This window comes from Leptosomus discolor, chromosome Z (assembly GCF_034619465.1).
Source record: "Leptosomus discolor isolate bLepDis1 chromosome Z, bLepDis1.hap2, whole genome shotgun sequence".
Classification (NCBI taxonomy): Eukaryota; Metazoa; Chordata; class Aves; order Leptosomiformes; family Leptosomidae; genus Leptosomus; species Leptosomus discolor.
In genome coordinates this window covers 73,129,662-73,154,366 of record NC_141419.1, presented here as the reverse complement: position 1 = coordinate 73,154,366, position 24,705 = coordinate 73,129,662, and positions in this window count along the sequence as shown.

The following is a 24,705-nucleotide window of genomic DNA, read 5'->3' as shown; positions in this document are numbered from 1 at the left end:
GGGAAGTGAGGACCTGGTGTGGAGAGGTGGTGAGCAGAGCTGGGAAGGCTGATCTTTTTAAATCAAAACTTGACCTTTTTTCAGACGTGTCTCTACCAGTGTTCGCAATAGGACAGGTGTTCCCTTGCTTAAAAAAAACAGTTAAAATGGACATTAGAAAAAAGTTTATTCTGATTTCTGTTCATCACAAAAACCTGACACTAGAGGTCAGAAAAGATATAGTTGAGATATGCTGTTTGTATTTGCAGAGACTGCAATGTATTTGCAGCTAGACTGTTTCTTGTCAGAGTTGGGGTGAGATGGCTTTTTACTGTCTGCATCTTGCAGATTGCTTAAGGAGTTTTCTTTTCCACCGGATTTTTATTAAGAAGTTTTTATCTCTCTCCTGCACTGCAGTTCTGATGTTGATGCACGCTTGTTCGAAATGAGCCGTGAGCACTTATAACAAGTTTTTGTGTCTTTTGGACAAAATCTGCAAGTCTGGGTGGCTAGCATGAAACACCTTTATTTTGACAAGTAATTGCCTTATTTTTCAGACATGGAGAGCAGCCCTGTTCCAGTTCATCAGTGGGAGTAACAGATACTCACTATGGCTGAAAACAAGACTTCATGACTGGAGTTTAGACTTAATTAAAGCAATTTTTTTTTTTTTTTTTTAACTATCCAGACCTAAGGGAATTAGGGAATAAGATGTATTAACATACTAGCCTGTCTCTGGGGTGTGAGGTGATACTCTGTCTTGCTTGCTCAGGGAGGAAGACAATACTTCTCATTTCTTTCTTCTGTTGTCACACTAATTGGGTAAGAGATGCTGCAGGTGTTTGCATCCTGGGTTAAATGCCTTCTAGTTCCTTGGTCACATGTTTGTTTGCAGTTGTGGACACTTCTACCCTCTGTAGGTAACAGAAATATGTGGGACTAGGAAGCTGCTTAAGGATTTTTATAAATAAAAATCAAAGGCTACATGCATAATGGAGGTCATGCACTTACACAGTAAAAAGCTCTTTTATGGTAAGATACTGGGGATTCACGGAGCCTGTGACTGAAGGAGGAGAGGCTGGCTTTTATCCTGGGATTGGTCCAAGTGAAATAAAGTTGCCTGCTGCTGTGTCCTGCTCTTCAGAAAACAGCAGGAGGTGCCCATCCAAGAAGGGAGAAATTAATCCACAGGTCTCATTCTTGTTATTTCTGTAGTGGAGGGATTATTCCCCCATCTGCCCGTTCCCCAACTTGAGTTAAGGTGATGCTGAAGAGTTTTTGCTGTACCTGTCATGCAAACCTTCATTTTGTTCACAGTTTAAATCAGGGCCTAGATTTTCATTCCTTTAAAAAAAAACCCAAAACACACCTGCAAACAGTCATTTAAAAAAGAAGCTGTCTGTCCTCATCTTTCACCACTTCAATTGCTTTTTTGCCCTGTAAGAAGAGCTTGGGCATTTCCATTCTCCCTTCACTCAGCAGCAATATCATACATCGTTACAAATCTAATGATTACTCCTGATTATGCCAGAAGCAGAGCAGAATACATCTTTCACATGTTGGTGATTACAGCGATGCTGCACAAGTTGGGGAGTGCACAGTGCACCACGCTGCTGTAAGCAGAGAGCATCACTGTGAGGCAGTGCTCGAGTCAGAGCTGTACAGCAGAAAGAAGCCTAAAAGCTCCAGTCCCATAAGATTATTTTCATTGCCTGCTAGAGAGGTGCAAATCATCCTTTTTCTAGAAAACAACATTTTGTAGCTTATCTCACTCTACAGGTAAAAGCAGAATACACAAAACAGACCAAAATGTGAGGGATCAGGCTGCAAGGGCAGCAACTCTTTAAAGCTATTGTGTATATCTGTGTGTGCTTGTGCATATTCGTATACACTTTTAAGCTGTATGAGGACTTCAAGAACAGATCCTGTTTCAGTCCTTAGTTTCTTTTTGAACCACCTCATTTTCCATCGGATGTTTCATTTTTTCTGCCTTCCCTTTTAAAGGACACACTGCTCAGAAGTTTAAAACTGTTGTTGTAGGCGCGAAGGCCCAGATATCCAAAGATACATGGGTTGCTGCAGCAGGCAGAGAGCTAGCATTTGCTGAAGGCACCTGGTTTGAAGAAACATGAGGAGGTTCAGGGGAGCACCTGATTGCAGCATGTGCTGCCTTGTGTAAGCAGAATATGTCCTTATCCTCCCTCCGGGCTGGGGTACATCCCAAGAGTCATAACAAGTTAGTGTCTATGTTTGTTACTGATTAAAACCCTGCCTTGGTGAAGCAAAATATAAATTCTCTGCTGAGGCTTGAGTGCTCACAGGTTATTTCAAAGTGTGGCAGGTATGGATTGATTAAGTCTGAGTGAGAACCTGGAAGAGCAGAATAGGAGTAATTATGCTGTCTCCTTCCTGCACTGCCTGTTTAATCTTTCTAGAAATATCTCTTCAGTGGATACTTCTCATATAGTGCTGGCCACTATAATTTTTCAGGATATACTAAAGCACATGATAACTTTTGAACACGTCAAGTGGCTTTCTGCAAAGTAAGGAGGCTGGTCTGTCCGTCTGACATGCTCTCCCCGGGCATGAGGAGCATTGTAGGTCATGAGGCTGTCTCTGGGAGTCACTTTCAGGATCACCACTGCCAACCGCGCCCGCTGAGCACAGGACAAATGGTTCCGCTTTTCAGGACTTTTCAAGAAAAGCCAATTCTCTTTTTCCTGAAGTATGTGATTTACATTAATGTTTGAGCAGTGAATTGGCTTACTATGCAGGGAAATCAGAGGCAGTCTTTCCAAACGTTATTTACCATATGTCTAAATACCACAGTGTGTAATTGAGAAACAGAGAGCTCTTCTCACACAGTGTTTGTACATGCAGATTAATATATTCCGGGGTTAAAATGAACATGTAGTTCAATGAACTCATCATGTTTGTTTTTAGATTTTATAGACCTTATAATGTGCATGAGTTTACATTTAGGAAACAAAAGCAGCAATCAGCAGCTCTTGGCTTTCATGTATCAGATCTTACCTAAATGGAATATAAATAAACTTCTGTAATATGTAGCTTTGTGCTGACATTATTTATTACATTTTTTCCTAACCGTCAATGCTGGTTCACATCAATAAAATAAAGGGGTAGGGGCAAAGTAATTATTTTTTTAAAATAATTATTGCTATAACTCATTACCTGCAGGTGTTAAAGCTACATTTTCTTCCCTGTTTATTAAGCAATGAAAGTAACTCCACGACTTATTGACTTTAAGCATGTTCATATTGATTCGAGTGATTTTCACTTTTCTTTCTAGATCTCTCTAGTGTTCCTACAGGCAGGTTTTATGAACTGCAAAGCTCCCATGCACCAGAATAGTATTTGATTTGCAACCATGCAAAGCCAGCTTGATGAAACCATTTTTCTGTTCTATTCCTCAAGAAAATATTTCCGTTTCTACTGGGCTCTTACCAAAAACATGTTTATATAGAAAGACAAGATTTTCTTGGACCTAACACCATCTGGCAGTGTTCACCTAAGTATGCTGATTTGCATTTCATGAGTTTTAAGATCTCCTATTGTATCCCGATTCTACAATCCTCAAAAAGAGCACTGAGTGGAGCAGGCCACATTGTAATTTTTATGAATTTTATATATAGCTGAACCAGAGTTAAGCAACTGTCTTCAGCAGGAACTGACATATCTTAAGTTTTCACAGAATGACAGAATGGTGGAGGCTGGCAGGGACCTCTGGAGGTCATCTTGCCCAACCTCCATATTCAAGCAGGGCAGCCTAGAGCTGGTTGGCCAGGGCCACGTCCAGAGGGCTTTTGAATATCTCCAAGGAGGGCCAGTGGGTTCAAATTCATCGACATTACCCTTGCCTGCTGAGGTAATGTGACCCTGGGTTACCTGCAGCTCCCAGCTTCTGCTGGGGGGATCACCTCCAGGGCTGTGCCATCTGGGCTACAATCTGAGGTGGTGTCAGCTGCTTGGAGCTGTGTGCCATTATGGTGTGGGTGCAGACAATTAAAGGGGCTTCAATGGGGCTGTGTGTGGCCCCATGGGCTCCACAGCACCGTGCCATGCTGTTGTACAGCCAGTGTGACCCATGCTACAGGGTGCTGAAACACATTATACCCTTGCACTGACCTCTGCTCTACCGAGCTGTGTCCTTGGTGGAGGGAGGTGACGTTCAGAACTCCCAGCCCGTCCTGCCACTTGGAGATTTTTCCTCTTCTTGCTGCAGTAGGGACAGTGTGAAAGCATGTGCATGCCCCAACTATTATAGCATGCAGAAGCTTGCAAAGCCACCCTGGACATTGTAGTGTGTCGGTTTTGGCTGTTGCTCTGCCAGAACCGCAACAGTGCTGGGAAAGGGTTCGACCCTAATACGGGGTTACATGAACGTGGCTGCCTTGCCAAGCATTTGGTGCCTGCTAGGTGCTAAATAACCGCTGACAGCAGAGAGCTGTCCATGTTCACTGCTATCGATCCTTTCTGTTCTTCACCAGTGTAAAAGCACAATGAACAAAGTAAGGGAAGCAAACTGGAAGTGAAATGGATAGGAAGGCAGAGGAACAAGTTTTTTTTTTGTCTTCAAGTAAGGATTTTAGGAAAAGTCTTCAAAGGCCTGAATACCTGGCATTTGTCCACCTCAGAGGTGGTCCTTTTGCAGGTGAAACTGCTCTCCATGCTCTAGGTGTCGGATAGCAGTCTGTTGTCAGGACTGCGAGAATTAATCCTTAGGGATGGGGAAAGGGGAAGAAATGTCCCTTGGAAAGAACTGTGTAACCCATGTCCAGAAAACTTGTGCTAGCTGCAGACACAATCACTTTAAGATTATGGAGAAAAAGGTGGAAGTCTCTTGGATTCCTTGACGTTCTTGAAAGTTCCTGTGCAAACACAGGAATGTTTTTCCCAAGACAAACAAGCAAGTGGATATTTAGGAAAGCAAAACAAAGCAAAAACCTTCTGGAGTTTGGGGAAAAACCTTATGAATTGTTGGAATCAGCAGCAGGTGAAAAGCTTGTGTGTTAGTGGTAGTGCCTAAAGACCAGGTAATATCAAACACTCTTCAAAGAGGGGAAAGGGGAGAGCTATTGCCCTCATACAGCTTGCAACCATTTATTCAGGGCATAATTCCCTGGAATTAAGAAAATAAAGGATTTTGTGTGCAAGATGTGCCACTCGCTTGAAAGCAGCACCAATGTCTGACTTGAAATATTGAGCATCATACAAATGGAGGAAGTGCAAAAGTAACTGGGATGACAACCACACTATCTCTGCATTTCTGCTGTGCCAGGGAATGAAGAAAGTCAGCTTTCCTGACATTCCCACACAACTTTTTCCCATTTTTCATAGAATACTCCATCAAATCAGAGTCAGCTCCAAGGTATGTATCATCTTCAAAGGGAGGTTGTAGGTACTTCCCACCAGCTATATGTGGGCATGGGAAACTGGAGCCAAAGCAACCGCTTATGAGTATGCTGGAGTTGGCGGTGGAACTGGAGACGGAGACTTTTCTGCTGGCACCTGGGCCTCTCTGCAGATGGGACTCCATCTTTGCCATGGGTTTGTGAAGCCGTTAGCTGATGCTGGGGAACTTTGCCAGGTAAATTGGCCTGCGTATTTATTATTTCCATTGTTACTGTTCCACTGGCCTTTGTCTTGCTTAAGTAGTGCAGTAGTTTTAGATGCCTTCCTTTTAGTTTACAGTGTAACTCTGGCCACCTGTCCTGTGATAATTCAGTTGCATACCCCTGGCTTATAAAGTTTATAAACCTCCCTTTTCACAGTGCAGGTAAAATTGTGATTAAATCTTTCTGCTTATTAAAACACAAATTTGAGTAATTTTCACACTTTTATGAGCAGTCCTTAATATAACATTAACAGTTGTACAGTGTTAATTTTCATATTGCTGTAAGATGGCTCTATTTTATATAGCCATGGAATGGAGTGGAAAACAGACAGGAAGTTATTTCCCCAGCCATGCTGTCCTCCGTCTCTCCTATCGTGCACTTTTTGGAAACAGGTCAGATTTTCCTGAATCACTTTATTTTTTGAGAGCGTCTTTACAATCTGGATAGACTTGTACAGACCTGTTAGTATTAATTAGGCCAGAAAGAAAGCAAGATATCTGCATTTTTAGGGGTTAAGGTATAGAAGAGATGAAAAACAAACAGGTGGCAATTCTTCTAATAGACATGTATTTAATGTTCTGAACACCGTGTAGGGGAACCAGAGCTCTGAATAACTCTTTGCCAGCTCCCTTCCATCACAGTCAGTCAAATGTTCATGTAAATTAATGAGCTCTTTTTCAAACAAGTCCTTAATCAGGAGCTGGTGCCATAATAATTACATCCTGGTTCCTAGAGGGCTTGTTGAAGTAGTTACTGATTTAAGGACATTTTTGGCTTGAAAGTGCATATGTGAGGGAGTATTTGGAAAGCAGTAAGTAGCTCTAACCTTCTTGGAGGCCGTGTTTATTTGATTGTAATATAAATCATGCAGCACTGTAAGGTCAAACTCTTCCAACAGCTGGGAAAGGTTGTTCCTCATATGTATTCTGCTACAGGCAAGGTAAGTTTAGTGTTTGAAAATGATACACCTTGGGAGGATTTGCTATATTTAAGAGTTGGTGTCAACTTCTAAATCAATAGCTTATTTGGGAGCTTGTGCATGGATTTCATAAAGTGTGTTCCTGCAGAGATCGGGGACAAACACTGCCCGCACGTGTGGTGTTATCTTCACAGTGAAGCCACACCACGAGAAGCTGTACCTAATGCATGCAAAAGGTAGAGCTTAGTGATTGGGGTGGAAGATGAGATTTCAGGCAAATGCTAAGCATGAAGAAATCATAGCTCATCAGAAACTAATTAGCTCCTACTCTGCCAGATATTGTGTTCAGTATCTTAATGCTAAAGTTAAATGGCTGATCCTGCAGGCCATCAGCTGGATGATAGTAGGGAAAGTGCTTTAGATAATTTTCTCATCAGTAATTATTTCTCCAAAAAATGACAGAGCTTCCCCCAGTTTCATTTAACAGAGGCCATCAATGCTTAGGATGATTTCTTGTTCCTTCACCTTGCAAGTCTGGCAATGCTGGTTTTGGGGATCTGTGAAAGATGGCGTATTGCCAGCATCCACCAGAAGGTATGGCTTGTAGGCAGATTACATTTGTTGTACTCAAAGACAATCAACTATCTTTTGAAACATGGGGAGTGTTTTCCATACCTTAAATTAAAGAAGTTCCATCTACGTCAAACTCTTGATTTCCAGGAAAGACGAAGACTGTTCAGCAGGATTATATCAACACTGGATTTTTTTTTAACCTAAACACTATGTGACTAAATGCAAAAGCCCTAGCAGAAACTACTGACCTTTTGCATGATTACAGCCTCTGCACTGCTAAAGAACCGTAAATGAATCATGCTGCAGTGAAATGTAAACAGGATGCTGCCCTTCAGTTGCTGCTTTGTTTACCAACATGTACTCATCTGAACTGCAATGATATTAAATGAGGTGACTACAGCAGTTTGCAGCAACACAGGGATCCAGGGTCAGAGCTGTGGAAGTCTGTATTGCTCCCCTTCTCCACTCGTTTCTTCCAAGCACAGACTGAAGCAGGGGAGTTCTCATCCTCTTCTACCTGGTCTGAATAATCTTGTTTTGAGATTGGTTAGGATAAAAGTTAGCAGTGATGACTCAAGTGCATGGAGTGCCTGATTTCGGCTTTTTCCCTTTTGTTCAGGTTTCACCTGGAACCACAAAACCCAACCAAGTCTCACAGCAAAATAAGAGTCATTGTGTCTCTTCTCCTGCCAGGTTTCTTAACCACATGAAAGTGAAGCAGCAAGATGCCAAAGTCCTAAAAGTTCAAAGAACGTGAAACAAGGTAGCCAGCATAACTATGGCAGTTTGGTTCACATCCGTGCCGGTTGGCTGTGTCTCCACTGTGCTTCCTCATGATTCTTTTTTTTCTATTCAGTGTAAATGAAGCCATAGAAATCCAGCTTTGCCCTCTGATTTCTGTATTAGCAATAGGAAAGCAACCTGATGGTGAATTGAAGGAAAGCAAGTAATAGCTGAGCCAAAATGGTTCAAGAATGCCTTGGGCAAATCAATGGAAATAGATTGAATACACAAACACTGATTCAGGAAAACCTGTAAGTACAAAATTTTGGAAGCTGAAGTAATGTGCTGAGGAATTATCACTATGGTGCCATTCTTCTTGCACCTGTACTACTTTTGGCTGCTGGGGGAGGCAGAGTGCTCAGGTGGACCTAGTCCAAACATGAAATTGTTCTTATGAGTAGATTGGGTGAGGTTTGGATTCAGAACAACAACTTCAGTTTTCTGAGCTGAGTTGATTATATGATATTTTTTGACTCTATAATCACAATCAGTTTGTGATTAGCACTACCGGGCTTTAGAAGGAGGCACTGATTTTTATGCTCTGGGCATCCTGCCACTATTTAAGGGTCTGAGGTTCTTGAAATAGTTTGCTTTGTATGAAAGCCAGCATCAATAGGTAGCAAAATTGTAGTAGAGTGTGAAGGCAAATAAAAAGGAGGGAGACTAGTGACTCTATGTGTGAAAATTATTTGGAGATGCTTTAGAGAGTGAAGAGTAAAAGGGTGCAAGTGTTTGCAAGTTTTCAAATTCAGCTGTAGTAACTCCTGGGAATGTCTGTGCATTTTGCTGTCAGTTTACACCCTTTTGGATAGTCTTGTGTTATACTATGTGTGTTTTCATGAGCAGAGATGATTGAAAGGATATTGAAATCTGGTTGTGGGACCAAACCCACAGAACAACCAAAAGAGTTTAAAGATTAGTAGTTATCTTCCTGAATCAAAACAGCTCATTTTTATTTTATTTTATTTTATTTTTTAAATTTAAATTGGATAATCCTGGAGGGTGCTCTTTAGGATGTTTGAGTTCATTTCTTGCTCTGCTACTTTCATGCTTGAAACAAATTTGTCTACAAAGGAAACTGACTTTAATTTCCAACCCAAGTATAGAATTGAAAGGGATGGCAGGAATGGGACGCAGGAGTCTGAAATGAGTCTGAAGCACAGTGTTAGGCCAGCTCACGTGAGGCAGTGACACGTGCTGATGAGCCCTCTAGTCCTGCCTGGTCGCGTGTGTATTTGTTTAGTTATGGACGTCTGTTTGGTTGTTACAGTAAGCATGGTGAAAGCTATCTGGTCTCTAAAGGTATCACGGCGTGGATATAAACAGCCAGAAATCCTGGCTGGAGGGTTGTCACTTGCTCAGGAGGCAGAAAATGTGGGAGTAGGAGCACAGAAATGAATTTTTTCTCTGCTAGGTTTATACAAATAAGTAAATTTCCACAGGAAACTTTAGGTTACCTCTTTGCCTCTGTCTCTTCTTGGGGTGATGGGAGAGGGGGAGCTCTTTTTTTCCTTTTTTGTGTAGGTGGATTCTAGGAACCACATGGGTTCTTCGTAAAATATGATCTATGCTGAAGCTTGTTTACTACCTGCAGACAGGAGTGAATCTTGAGAGCTTTTACTCAAATCAGGGCTTTTTTCTACACTAGTTTTCAAAGTTTGCAAGTTCATGTGAACACGTATATGCTGCAGACTCCTGTTAGCAAGTGACGCTCTTGCCATTCATGAAAGGGAATATAGTGTCCAAATAGGCTTTTTATGTGACTTGTAACGTTCAGTGGCAAAGCACACGTGGATCATGAGGAGCTAAGGTCAAGTCTCATATGCCTATAAAAGGATAATTTTGTATTTGAAAAGTTTAATATGTTGCCATGGGATCCTTTTCAAAGACTGATCAGTCCTAGTTTCTGCAACTGTTGAACTGCAGAAGAAGAGTTCCACCTTACGCAACTACAAAGATAAATTCAGCTGCAGTTACAAAGTGACCTTGTTTCTGTTATGTTAATTTGAGAATTCATCGTGTAATTTTTCCTCAGACAGGCCCTGTTTTGTACATTCAACGACAGTTTGAGTCACTGTGATTCCTGCTGGCTTTATTCCAGGCCTTCTATACCTGAAAATAGGAAAATGGCAATGATTTAAACAGTGTGTTACAAAAGGCCGTAACAACTTGCAGTCTGAAACTGGTAATTATACACATCACAGACACCTTCAAAAACTTACTGTACAAAACTTAGTTTTGTACCCTCATCATTATTTCTCAAAAATGATATTTTGCTGAGAGGCAGCAAGCATCTTACCTATTGCTCTATGCCTCTACTTTGTGGTGGCAGTTGTTATGAAGTTACCTATGTTGAATACTGCCCAGGAAAATCCTAGCTTTGTGCTGATCTTTCTGCCTGGGAATTTCTGGTGCTGCATGATTAAGCATCCTTCTGGATCAGCCAGATGATGCTGTTACGAAGAAATCCTCTTAACCTTTCATCCAGTCACTGGCCATCTTTATCTCGGTTAACACGGGGTTAAGACACAAACTGGGGTGAAGTTTCATGATACTGGCAGAGACACTTCTGGGGCCATTGCCTGCTGGCTATGTGGTCCTCCATGCTCCAGTCCCCCTTGAATGGGCTCAGATGTTCTTGATCCCCCAGTGAGCTGATTCAGCTCATTAAATTGGGGGAAAAAACCTCCAAACCTATTTGATTTTTTCTGAGAAGAAAGTAGAACCGAGTCTTCTGGTGACTGTAAGCTGTTTGCTTGGCCCAGCTTGTAAAATGTCTCCCTGACTTTCAGATAATCTGTTTAACATGCAATTCCTGTCGCAATTCTTTTTTGTGAGAAAAGAGATTGTTGGTGTAGCTCTGCAGCTGAGACTCTTCCAAGTGCTTTCACGTTAGCATGTCCCGTAAGTGTATCATCTCATAAATCACCAATGTGATCTGAAACTGACTGAGCCAGAAGGAAGCACACCAAATGCATACAAATAGCGTGTTGTTTGGAAATTGCATGGTTGATGGAAATTAAATGGTCTTTAGTGCGCATCTTATCCTGACAAAGCTCATCGTTTGTTTGTTTTCTGCTGTTTTGGGCTAATGGGCTCAAACGCAGACTTTTTAATATTATGCAATGAAGTAGTTAAAAAACATTAAACAAAGCAAAGACAATTTAACTATTTTGATATGCTTTATTTTTCCTTCAAATTGGTCAGAGCCCCTTGCAATTTGTGCAGACAGGGTGATTAGCAAAAGTATGTTGTGGGAAGGCAGAGGACAGAAGGACAGCACAGGGCTGAGGGAGAAAATGCAGGTGGGAGCTTGCTGTCAGCAAGTAGAATGGATCAAGACTACTTCTATGTTTCCTAGATATTATTCAGCCTTTGATTTTCCACAGCTTCCTCATCAGTTGCTTAGTTCAGTCTGTTGTTGTGGGCTGCCAGCAGATGGTTTGACCCACTCTGGCCCTGCTCAAGCCTCCTAGCATCCATGATCTGTGACTGACTGTAGTGATGTGCTTGGCAGGACAGGGAGCAGGATGGTGGAGGATGTACAGGAGTCAGTGCTAGCAACAGGCTTCTTTCTGTATGGAGGATCTGAGTCCTGCTCTCCTGGAGACTGGTCCTCCATAAAGGACAACACTGACCTGCAAGCCCTCAAGCTTAGTAGTGAAAATGAAGCATCGGAAATGGTGTTTTCCGAAACGTTACCCTGTTTTGTAAATACTGCTTGTGCTTAACTCTTATTTTGCCCTGGTTCTGGTGCATACTGGGCTCAATACAGTGTTGAGAATGCTTTAAAGCTTGCACCCTGCTGAGTCTTCACACTGATGTGTTTATTTTTTCTTGTAACACACTACTTATGCTGTCTTAGCTACTTTTTCGTCTTAAACATTTCAGCATATCCAAGCCCTTAAATTCACAACAACTTCTGGCCCTTACTGCACAACTGTACACTACAAATTGTTTTCAAGCCTAATTCCAGGTGAACACAGTCTTTCTGAGTTTCAAGTTTTTGGTATATATATCAGGGTCTCAGAATTCCTTGGCACACTTTTATTGCGCAACTGTCGACATAGTTCACAAAGAAAAGTAGGTCTTTTCCATTTTAGAGATGATGAACTGTTTGGTTCAAATGTGCTTCTAATACCCTCCTAAGGTGGGAAAAAAGGTATGGGAACGAGCAACATCTGTGGATGCTTAGCACTGTCTGCATATTTATCAGCACACAACTATGCAGCTCTTTAATTAAATCAGATAACAATTAATAACCCAGAGTTATTTTTCTTATCTATCACCCTCAAGGACACCTTTTAATGAATATAACAGCAAGTCTTGAAGCTGCTGGTGCAAACTTGTCTCCTAGCTAGCGCCAGGTCACCAGCTGTGCTGCGCTGTGTGTGCTGCTGTGTTTGCAGACAAGGATGGCTGACAGCAGTCTAGCCCTTGCTAGACTGCAGAACTTCCTCCTAATTGTTGTGTGGTGCCATCACATTTTGGCAGAGGCAGGTAAGCTCCTCCTTGAGTGACTTGTGATACAGACAGGCTGCAAGTCTGCTGGTGTCCTGTTGCGCCAGGCAATGTTTCACTTCTCCGGGTTTCTGTTTCTGTATCCCAGCCTCCATCTCTGTGGACTGCCAGGAGTATTTGGCTCTGGGCTTTTTTGGTGCCTGGCGGAAAGGGACCCTTGGAGGCACTTCAGACATTGTTGTAGTTTGAGCAATGTCAGCCATGGGAAACTGAGTGCCTCCAATGTGAGCTGCAGCTCATATCCACCTTGGTTACTTTGTGCTCCTCATGGGTTGCTTCTGTCATTAACTGTCATACTAAAACCCATCTAACATCTTGTCACAGGATGTTAGGTGACTTGGTAGCAAATGTACAAAGCTCTTTATGTGTTCCCCCCCAGATGCCTTCCTGCTTGTCATTTAAAAGAAATAATATATCCCTGTGGAAGGACAGTAATGCTACCTTGCTTGTGCTATGCATCAGGAGAGATCGATCTCCTTTCCCTTGGGCAAGACCAGTAAGCCCAGAATATGCTGGCGTTGGTGGATACCAGTGCAAGAGGCCTGTCTGCTCCTCCCAGGCACATGTCCCCTCCCTGGAGGAATTCCCCTTTCTACAACAGCAGCGTGATTTCCAGATGCTGAACCTGTAGGCAGGTTTTGAAATATGGAGTCTTAGACCTACCCAGGGCCATTGCTTTAAATAGTGCATCTCTGGGTTCTGTATCACCAATAACCTCTGCCTATGATGCTTATATGCTTTATAGACTCACTTTAAATGAGAAGGAAATCTTTGTCTTGCTGGGCTGAATTATAAATTGTATTCATATAATCCATGGATTAATAATAAATAGACGTGCTGACACCATTTGTCATGGCTTCTTGAATACCTGAGCTTGCCCTTGCAATGGCACAATGAGTTCCTGCTCCATAGAAGAGGACAGTCAGTCAGACCTTGACCTGTTTTGATGAGACTTGTTGTTTGCCTAAAATGTGGAAAGGAACAGGAGACACTAAAGGAGTGGGAAGAGGGCAACAGGCAGGTGTGGGGAGAGACATAAAAGATGGGAAAACGCTCTCTAAGCAGGGGACTCAGGCTAATTTATAGAAAGCCTGTTTCCTCCTTCAGCAGCAAAAAAAATGCATTATTTATTGAGGTTTCTTAATGCTTTCCATCAGAAGGCTTTTTACTTTCTTATTACTTTGAAAGACTTTAACTGCATGGGCAGAAATGATGGGTGTCAGGAGTCTGCCTCAAGCTGACTCCTATATGCATTTATTTTTGAAGGGGGTTGGTGAAGCATGGAGAAGGTTTTGCCCATGGCTGCCTGTGAGTTGAAGGCAGGGAATGTCGGATGGGAAGAGACATGAATTCTGGGGATAGCAAACTCAGTGAGTAACAGTTAGCCTGGACTGGGAAATTAAAATACCTTTGTGATGAGCAGAGAGAAGTGAAACAGTGGCTATAAAATGGTGCTAAAGGAAAAGATGTAACTGGAGCAAGAATATTTTGAGTGTGGTAGAGAAAAGGGAGTCACAGCTGGACAAGGTCAGGCAGAAGGGTCCAGGAGGCTTCTGGGGAGCTGGGAAGGGGCAGTGTGGATGAGAAAACCCACAGCAAAGCCTAGCGGAGAGTATCAATTATGTTGTTTGAGTGCAGTTTGAATAGTGGGCAGTAAATTAGACATGAGTGTATGTCGTCCATGAGGAGAATCAGAAATGCTGATTGAGCAAAAATGTTTGTGGGGAAAGGGCTTGTTTAACAGCACCATTGAATGAGATAGTTCCGGTAAAAACTTCAGAATTGTCCAGAATGGTTCCTTTTTTAATTTTAATCTATTTTTGTTATATTTTTTTAAAACGCAAAATAATTTTTCACCCGAAAGGTTTAGTGTATATGAAAGAATTCATAAAATGAAAAGCAAAATCAGAACAAAATGTTCTGAAAATAACAATTTTCTAAATTGTTCTGAAATGTTCTGAAAAAAACAGTTACTAAGGCAGTAGTAATTCTCAGAATGTCAGCTTTTTTCCCGGAAATCAAGCTGAGAAGAAATTCCAAAACATCAGACATGTCTTGGCTAGGAAGAAATCATTTGTGTTCCACCTACATTGCAAATGCAACTAGTTCTGGCATTCTCTACCTTGCACATATCAGCTTTTCAACCTTATTAACAGATTTTTCCCCCAGTTTGAGTGTGAGCTGGAAGCACATTGCCCAAGTGGAGGGCTGGGGGCTGTAATTCTGTCTGTGCTGAATTTGCAGGGAGCTCCTTGAGGGTTTTGGTCTCTTTTCTTCTGTACATTTCCATGCCTGGCTGCCTTGAACTATTCACAGTGAAGGTCTGCTTACCTCTGTTGTCTATGGAAGAGAGAAACAGAATGGGAACATGGAGCAAAGGCGGAAAACACTGTGTGGGAGCCTCTTGTCCGGGGCAGACGGTAGATAAAAAAGACTTGGCCCTGGTGCTTGGCTAACGAGCTCCTCCTGAAAGCGACAGAGTGACACGTGAGACTCTCGTGCCGCAGTTGCAGCCTGAGCTGAATGGGCAGGAGACTGTATTCAGGGATATCTGAGGACTTTGGTGTGGCCAACATTGCTTTACTGTGCAAATTGGTTGCAAAAGCAGTTTCAACTGAGCAGAGGCCAATAACTGTATGCAGCCCAACACTGAACTTGCAGTGGGTATTTTCGTGAAATACCTTCCCAGGCCGCCAAAGTATTCCTTTTTGCTAATAAGGTCTAAAGCAGTAGGTCTGTGGCTTCTTTTATAAGCCTATGCTTATATTTGTTCTCCTGAAAGGACCTAGTTTTGGCATATTTAATTAGTGGTAAGAACCCAGAATAAAGGCTTGCAGGTTTGAAGGATACATCAGCTCTTCAGAAGTAACTAGTAAATATTTGTTCTCAGAAACTTACTGTGGTTGATTCTGGTTCAGGTAATACTTTAGTCCATATGCGTTCTGCTGGGCTGCAGTCCCTGGCAACCCTGGCCAGGCATGCATTTTCTAAATCCCACTGTATAATGATTGATTTCTGCTTAACTGCAGTGCACACTTTACTTGCTTGAAGTTTCACACGTCTTGGGCCAGTGCTGTGTAGCTGCTTGTATATGAGACGCATAAGAATCACTGCACCTTGCTGATACATAGTCATTCCTGTAATTGTGCATAGCAGTTGCCTAACCTTGTAGAGTTACACTAAATTTCAAATTAGCATGTGAAAGGAAGAAAAGTAATAAAACTTCAGGAATAGTTCTAAGGCAGGATATGATACATTTCTATCTTGTGTCATTCTAATGCCCCCTGGGAAGTAATTTTTAGTTAAGAAAGGGATTTTTTTTGCTTTGTGGTCTTTCTATTAAATGGAGCGTATCTCGACTGAAGCTGTTGAGGTGCAATAAACCCAAATCATAAACAAACACTCTTATGGAGTTGCTTTTCAAGCTAGGACCACATCTCAGGAAAATCCATTGAAATTCATATTTACCCAATCCATCTGGCAGCGCTGGCATGTCTTGTGGTAACTTTCATTGGAGATTGTTGTGAAATGTTTACTTTATTCTTTTCTCCTTCTTTCCACACATTCCTTCCCAACTCCTGCTCCCCGACCCTGACCTCACAACAAAGAAATTAACCAGTCTCCACCACAAGTGCTCTGGAATGAAAACAAAGGACATATTTTTCTTTGTGAGGAGAGGTGGTTGGTGATGATCCTTGGCTCTGATTTTGCAAGCACAGATGAATGTAGTTGGTTTCCTGGGCTTTTTGTATGTATGAAGTTAAAAGAGCTACTCATGTGGGTAAAATTAAACACATACCTTGGTTTACAGAATTGAGGCTATGCTATCAGACGTTTGGATGTTTGTTTGCTTTCAACAATTAATTAAAAATGATGCAAAACTGCCTTTACTGTGCCATTAGGCAAAAAGTCATTAGAATTGGTAATCTATAAAAGGCATTTAGGTCATGGATAATTTCCAGACTGAAATTAATTCTGCAGCATTTTAATGACCTTGTCCCTGGTGTGCGTCTTGTCAATTCCACTAATTCTATCAGGGTGTCTTGCTGCAGCTGCTCTTTCTGAAAAAGACAAGGGTGATCACAGGTGATGCAATGGGGGCAGAGCTCTACTGACATGCTCTGTAGGTCATTGAAGTAACAGATGACAAATGCATTTAATTTCCAATAATGTAATAATGAGCATGAGGACAAATAACTCCTACTTGGTAGCCTTGCATTTGACAGATACTGTATTGTTCTGTCAAAGATTTCTCTTCCGGGAGGGCCAGGGGAGACAGGATAAGATAAAAAGCTCTTCTTCCACTTGACTACTACAGAGGAGGGAAAATGCAGACTGCTTCCAGACTGCATGTAATAAGAATTGAATGCACTGGACTGTAAATCAGAGAAGATATCATCATAGCATATGGCTCAGATGAGAGCTCAGCTACAGTACTTTCTCATGGATTCCTGCATTGCTTCCTTATTAGCCTGTAACAGAGTGGCATGAAGAGATGCACAGACACTGCGGAATAATATCACTTACATGTATGTCTTGCCAACAAGAAAAAAGAGAACATACAGCTACCCTGCTGTCTTTACCCTACTAATCACACCTGTTACAGTAGGAAGCACCCTTTCTGATTTTTTTTTTTTTTTAGTTAAAAATCTCTAAGTGATTATCTGAGACTCATCAAGAAGTGGCTAAGGTTTTCCTGCACAGATTGGTGTCTATGTTCATGTAAGTGCTGCAAAGGTATAAAATGTTGAGCCACAAGCTCCAGTTCCTTATGCAATGAGCTGGAGAAGGGTGTGCAGGGGGATCCTTTCTATGTGTATGTTATGCCCTAGGAAAAAATACAGTTAAAAGTGTAGTGAATCTCAGTTTGAAGGACCAGCACATTTGCAGCTTGTATATGTTCGAAGCTGTGTTTTTGGATGAGGCTGCAGGACTCGTGGGAGTGGGTAGCTTTTGTGTTTGCCTGAGGTATGTAAAAGTGGTTCAGCAGAGGGCTTTCATGCCTTATTGAGAGCAGACTAAAAGATAAACTGTGCTACAAAGGGGCATTTATATCTTTAGTTTTGTCTGTTAATAACTGCACTGTTTTCTTTCTGTGATTCCATGTATTGTGGTGTACGGAGTGACGAGCCAACTCACTGAAAAGACAGAAATCATTGTACGGAGGAGGTAGGAAGCTGTCCTAAAGAACTCATCCTCTATCAGCAAAGGCATCTTTCTCAGTGCTCAAGTTCCCACCTCAGCTAAATCGTCTGGGCTTCAGCCAGCACACGGACACTGTGAGGACAGTACAACTGACAAGTGTTGCGCTCTGTGAACAAAAAAACAATCAAGTAATCAGGAAAATGGAAAGGTTTAAGACATTTCAATACTGGCCTTGAAAGAGACAATTTCTTGCCAGATGTATGGTCTGGTAGATGTCAAACAACCTGAAGAAGGACGGCATGCCCAGAAATTTGTCATCTTTTCCCCAAATTTAGTGTTTGATTTAATGAGATATTATCTCTTCCTGCAGATTCTGGTTGGCCAAATTACTCCTTCTAAGATTGATGCTACAACGCCCTTCCTGGACAGCCATCCCCCACTGCTTTTTCCAAGTTGCCTGCTGGATACTGTGCCCCTGTCCCTGCAGGGTGTCATGCTTTTGTGGACCTTTACAGTTTTCTTCCTCTGTTTTTTCTTTTTCAGACTGAGGGGTCTGAAACAATAATCAGTGAAGTTCTTGTTTCTTAGTGGGAGAATCTCTGAGCATCTTTGTTGTCCCTTCTCTCAACCCTTTTATTATGTCCTGCTGAAGATGAGAGTAGTGGAACTGCACATAATATTCAAGTTGTGGATAAACCCTGGATTTGTACAGGGACATAATGATGTTCTTGGTTTTATTCTCTGTTCCTTTTCCAGTAATTCATATTCTATTGAAAATATTCATTTTTCTCTTTTGACTGCTACTGAGCACTGAGTTGATGTATTTATGGAACTATTTATCATAACCTCAAAATTGGGCTCTTGAGTGGTAATGGTCAGCTTGGAAACCATCATCTGACATTTGAATTTTTTTTTTTTTTTTTTTTTGCCTTTGAGGCTGACTTTATGATTATCTGCCCTGAATTTGATCTATGTGTTATTATCGAATCATTCAGTCTCATGAGGTCCTCTGAAATTGTTGAAGATTGCCCTTTTCAACTACCCTTAATAAATAAGCATCAGCAAACTTTGTCACCACATTGTTCTTTCCAGATGACTCTGAATTTGTTGAGAAGCACAAGTCCCGCTGCACACTCTTGTAGAACACTGCCTGTCACCTCCCTCCATAGCATAAACTAACTGTTTGCCTCTGATGCTATGGCTGCTGAGTTTCCTTAGAAGTGGATGACTTTGCTGAAAGTGTTAGAAATCCAGAGAGATTATCTGCCAACCATACTTCTTCCTCCACACACTTGCTGATCCTCCCAGAGAACTCAAAGAGGTATGCAGAGGTTTGCCTTTGCAAGACTGTGCTGACAGTTTCCACGTCTACCCTTCTCTTCCCATGTTTGGTTAACGTATCTCTATCCTCCTTGATTTCGTCTGTTTGGCTAGGAACCCTCTTTGTGATATTTTGCTGCTTCACAAAAGAGGAGGGCATCCCATCGCTGGGAGGTCAAGGAATTGATGAGCTGGAGGGCACAGTTTTGGTGTGGGAGGCTCAGTGCTTTGATTAATCAGGCTCTGAGACCTCCTGCTTCTTGAAGTGTATTCTGCTGCATTTCTCTTCCTACTCCTTGGTTTGAATTCATAGATTTAACCAGTGGTCTCCTATATCCTTTACCCAAGTTCGTTAATGAGAACATGAAATAAAATGGATGCCCTAAGACAAATGTGGAGGGACTGTCCTTCCAGAGTGACAGTTCTCCTTACACTATTGTTCACTGTCAGCTCTACTGTAGCTGCTTGCATGCCTTCTTAACAGTTCTTGCAACATTCTCTTTGATTCAGCAAGCAATCTTCCACAAGATGCTAGCTGGTGTTTATCAAAGTTTGTTTCCTTTGCTTGCTTTTTCAGAAGCGTCTTTTTCTTCCTAAGGAAAAATCATACATTGGCCTGGCTTTCCTTGCACTTATGTTCTCCAGTTTCTGTTTCACTCTGTTTTTCATAAGGCTGCCTTTCCTAATTTCCTCTAAAACCTTAAATGTCATTGAGGTTTGACTAACATAGGTTGTTTTGCCTAGTTCACTCTATCTTCCCAGTCTTTCGATATGGATGTTAATTTCCTATTATTCACTCATATTCTGCCTCCACTGTTTAGAGAAGTTTATGGAAAATATTTGCTACTAAAGCTGAGCTTTCATAGGGAGAGGCTTAAAGTTTTGAGTTTGTCTGGTTGCTTTTAATCAATAATGCACAAAGCCTTTCAGTTCTGTTTCCACTTTATTTGAGGTAATTTTCATTTTTATACCCTTATTCCCGTCTTTCCTTTGCCCCCTGTGTTAGCATTTTCCATAATCAATATTTTCCTTTGGATTTCAATTATTATTAGGTCCTATCTATTTATCCTTGTGGTATCAGAGCTGTTCTGACTTGTGTAGCTGAATGTAGCCAGGTGTTTATTTTCTGTTACAAAGTCACACTCAATTCTCAAAAGTTTTTGTATCATCACTGTGTTTCTTTACTCCTAAAACATTGCTCCGTTTTCAGTCTTTTCTCTTTCTTGCCAGCTTCTTTGACTAACTGTGAAGCTATTGATACACACTTCATTATTTTGTACATGCAAATGCATGTTTGGGTGTATGCTGATTCCTGCCCAGTAAACTAATTTACTATGTGTTAACTTGGTTGCAGCATTCAGTATTTGGTCATGCCTCATGCTAATTTGAAGAAGTTCAGCCTTGAGTAATACACTTAACTCAGCCTTTGGAGTATGTAAATATTTCCCTTCAGTGTAACTCTATCAGTCACTCCGGTGGATGGTGAAATTACACAGAAAACACGTGGTTTTGTATTACCCTCTAAAACGATTTAGACTCTACATACGTCTTAAAGGATGTGAGCTAAAATGTCTCCTTGTTTTTTCATCTGGATATGATCAAACTTGCAGGAAAGTCTGTCTGCTCTTGATTGAAAGACTTACCTGATGTCGCAGTAGCAGAAAACAGCTGGCCAATGAAACTGCCTGGGGTTTCTGCTGTGTGTAACTAACGGAGAGAGCGTAATTTGCTATGGGAGTGTTCCTTCTGCTGCTTGGATAAAACATAGCCAGGCCTGAGGACTCAGCCTGCTGCCTGCTGTGAGCACAGGGGCTCATGCAAAGCTTTCATTTTGAGCAGCGCTATCTTTTCAATGGTGATATGAACCAAGGAAGGTCACAACCCTTCCTTGCAGCGGTACACAAGCAAAGCACACTTGTCAGTGCAGGCTGCAGAAAGCCCTTGTCACAGAGCTAGGCAGGCATCATAACATTGCATGGTCGTCTCTGAGATAAGGGCTGCCAGGGACTTGGTTAAGATTGCTGTATTTCCTCTTATTCAAGGGTAAAGATATTATTGTTGTTTTTATCCACAGAATATAAGATCTACTTAGCTATGTGTGGTGCTTTGTTTCGGTAAAACATTAAATTGGTCTTTGTTTCAATAAGGCAGTAAACTGTCCATATAGGAGTGTGGTGGGGGGAGTGTCTTACACATGTCTCCTGACATGTATGACCTTCACCTGTCTTGATTGGTACCTAGATCCTTAACCTTCAAAGGTAAAACTCCTACTGACATTGGCAGCATCCAGATTTTTACCTCCAAAGACCACAATTAAAATGGTTCTCAGGAACCGTGTACCCTTTCCACTCATCTTCTTCACCCTTTTTAAGATTTTTTTTTTTTGTATTTGCTTATTTTTGTTTTGTTCTAAATGATGGCTGTGTACAGAATTTCTAGAAATCTAGAAATGATAGCATAGCCACCATTTGCTTTGTGTGTATATGTATATGTGTAAAACCAAATTTCTAGTCATGACATTCTAGGAAGTGTTATGGCATACTGGTGCAGATGGGATCATTTTGAGCACTGTATAAAATACATTTCCTTCTAGATCTAGCACATATGTTGCATTTATTACTATTACAATAATTAGTCATTAAGACAGTCCAAGAATTTGAGTCAATTGCTCTCTGTCACTAACTTGAAAAAAAGGACTTCTGTTTTCCTTGACAGATTATAGAAATCAACCCCATGACGTTAAACAAGATATTGATTTGCCATCTTTTGCCTCAGACTAATTTAAGGTACCAAGTAAAAATATTTGATGTAAGCAGTACTCTAGCTGGTACAATGTTTAGAGTCAGGCACAAAAAGAGCAAGTGAGAGCAGAACACATTGAAAAATGTCTGACAGCTGGTATTAATTTAACAGATTCAAGGGATTATACCAAATTAATCCAGCCAGAGAAAAACTTTTCAAACTGCTGCTTCAGTGGGGATGTTCAGTTCTGCTCAGGGGTGATCTGACTGAATAACACGCTAATAATTTTCAAACAAGAAGGTCTAATCCTTTCTGCTGCTTTTGTTTAGTAGTGAAGGCCTCTGTGCTCTTGTAGCACAAAGCTTATTCTCCTCTGTCCGTGCTTTACTAATTGCAACCAAACCCACAAAGTTAAAGTTCACAGGCATACCTGCTAGAGAAATGACAACCTTGTCCCATGGTATTTCTCAGGTAATTAATGCTTTGCTGATAGTTCCCAACTTCTCCTTGAGCCACTGACTCTCTTACCTCATCATCTGCTCTCCAGGGAATGTCAATGACCTCAGCCATTACTGCTTAAATATTCACAAATTCACTGATTTTCTGTTTTATGTATGTATAATAGTGTAATGACACAGAAACTATGTAGAAAGAAGATATTAGGAGATATTAGTGTTGCAAGGTTAGGTATTTCTAATGTAAGGAATGCCAAAATGACAGTGTTTTGAGCAGCCTTATCTAGCATATGCATAACAACATCATCTCTAATTACAAGACGACGTACCCTGCTTCTGGCCCAGGCCTTCTGCCTTCTCCACTACTGAGAGTCAAGCTGCTCTGAAGCCTCACTGAAGCTAAAGAGCAGATGAGGTTCCTTTTTCTAGGAACAGCCTTATTTACTCGGCTTTTGGAGGTGTCTAACAAGCAAGACAAGGAATAGTCCTGGCAAAGTCCCTGACCCAGTCAGGTCTCCTGCCTCTCATCTGATGGGGCTCTTGCCGCTCCTATCGGTTGGTCCAAATTCTTCTTCTTCCAGGCCATGCAGAGATCAGCAAGGTGGTCTGTTGGTGACTCACATATGTGATGCTTAGTACCCACCCTCACCTGCCTAATGCTTGAGAGCCCGATTCACTGGCCAGCAGAGGAAATACCCTGTTGTCAAAAGCTTCTGCTCCGGGTGACCACCTGGAGCTCTGAGCAGCTGAAGCATATGCAGCAAGCCTCTGGTCTGTAAGCTGCACTAGTCTGGACAGATTTTTGTGGGAATTGCAAAGACATTTTAAATGGCTAATGTTGTTCTTCCCTTCTTTGTCCCTATTTCATTTGTCTCTGATCCTAGGTGAGTTCTAAGAAGGATTGACAGTTTTCAAGCGATTTCTTTTTCCCTGACTTCTCAAGCAAACGTACCCCTTTTTTTCTAAAAAATTACAGAAAGATTGTGTGAAAGAGACATCCAGTATGGAGGACTTCAGCCAGAGCAGTCTGACTGGAAAAGCCAAACTGGGGAGCCTAAGGATTTAGTTGCACAAGCATGTGTGGTTTTCTAGAGCAGGATTAGTAAGGTAACTAAGAACAAGGTGCACTAGTAGCCATCTGTGATGCCTTCTGAGAAGAGAAGTGACAGCTGATAGAATATGGGGATTGCTGTATAAACAGTGGTGATGCATTCTTTCCATTCATACAAGGATTTTTCTAACATCTCATTAATTTATTAAAACCAGATAGAAAGTCTTGAATAAATTAATGGCAATGATCCCATAATTATTAACCACAGATGGTGAAGTCTGTTTAGTTTGAAAACACATGCACAAAACATGGTACCATTTATTGTGACTGTTGCTGTCATCTCTCTATGTGCATGTTTGCTTATTAATGACTTTGGGGCACAGTGAATGGTTATATCTTCCTGCTATAACTAGTATTTGTTTTCAGCAGCTGTTGTAAGTTATTGTTTTTTGATACTGAATCAATTATTTTAAACATAGGAAACATTAACTGTGAACCATCTGTTTTGGGATACATTAAGATCTCATTTGAAGGTGTCTGAATCATTGCTTTCTCATTTTGAACTTTCAAAAGCAGGACTTAGTTTTTAAACTACTGATGGCTCATGTTAATAGTTTGTATTTTTCTCCCTTACAGAATCAATAGTATTTCTCTGCAAAAGAAAAGGATTCTGCCACTTTGATGTTTTTCAAACTTGCAATCTTCACTAAATCGTATGCAGTCCTCACATCCCTGGAATTCAGAAGGATTGTGATGAGCAGGTGAATAAGTTTTTTGAAGTATCCTTATAATCCTAGTACTTTAAAGTAAATTTGATAAAGTAGTTATAAAAATGTAATGCGTACTTTTACAGGTATATATTCCCCTTCGTTAGGGGGTAGGACAGCTCTCAAGCTTTCCTTCTCATCTGGACTCATTCTCCAACAAATGAAGCCAATGGGAGTGTCTTCATTGCTGCAGGAGCGGCACAGGGTCCAAAGCCTCTGAAAGCCATTCTGGTGCTGGAAATCTATGTAGTATGCGTGTCCTATGCACAGCATGCCTGAATGTACTGACAGGGCGTAAATTGATGCCTGGCAGGCCCTAAGTACTCCAGAAGAACGTGTGCCCTGTGATTCTGGAGGCACCAAGTGGCAAGGGAATCACAGAGATGAAGGCACAACAAGCAGAAATAAACAGAAAGTTAGAGTTTTAGCCCATGCAGGTAATCTTAGGTTCCTTTTGTTGCCAGTACACAAACCCAATTCTGTATATTAATTCATTCTCCTTAAGATACATAGACTGAACAGGCCTGTGGATGTCCATATCCCTTTTCACTAACTGTGGGGCAAACCAAGATAAACCTGTTACACTGGGCAACTACATTTTAAGTGACTGTAGACAAAACAAATGTCACTCAACACAGAGTTGCTCCCCAGCTCTCACCCATGGAGCCTGATTACCACGTGTTCTTTGGTTCAACTCAAAGGGCAAGTGGTTCTCCTCTGTTTATCTACCTTTCAAAACCAAACCCATGCTGATTTGAGCAGGCAGAGTAGCTGTTATCTTGTGTGTTCTGTAGAAGAGATGACTACCTTCCAT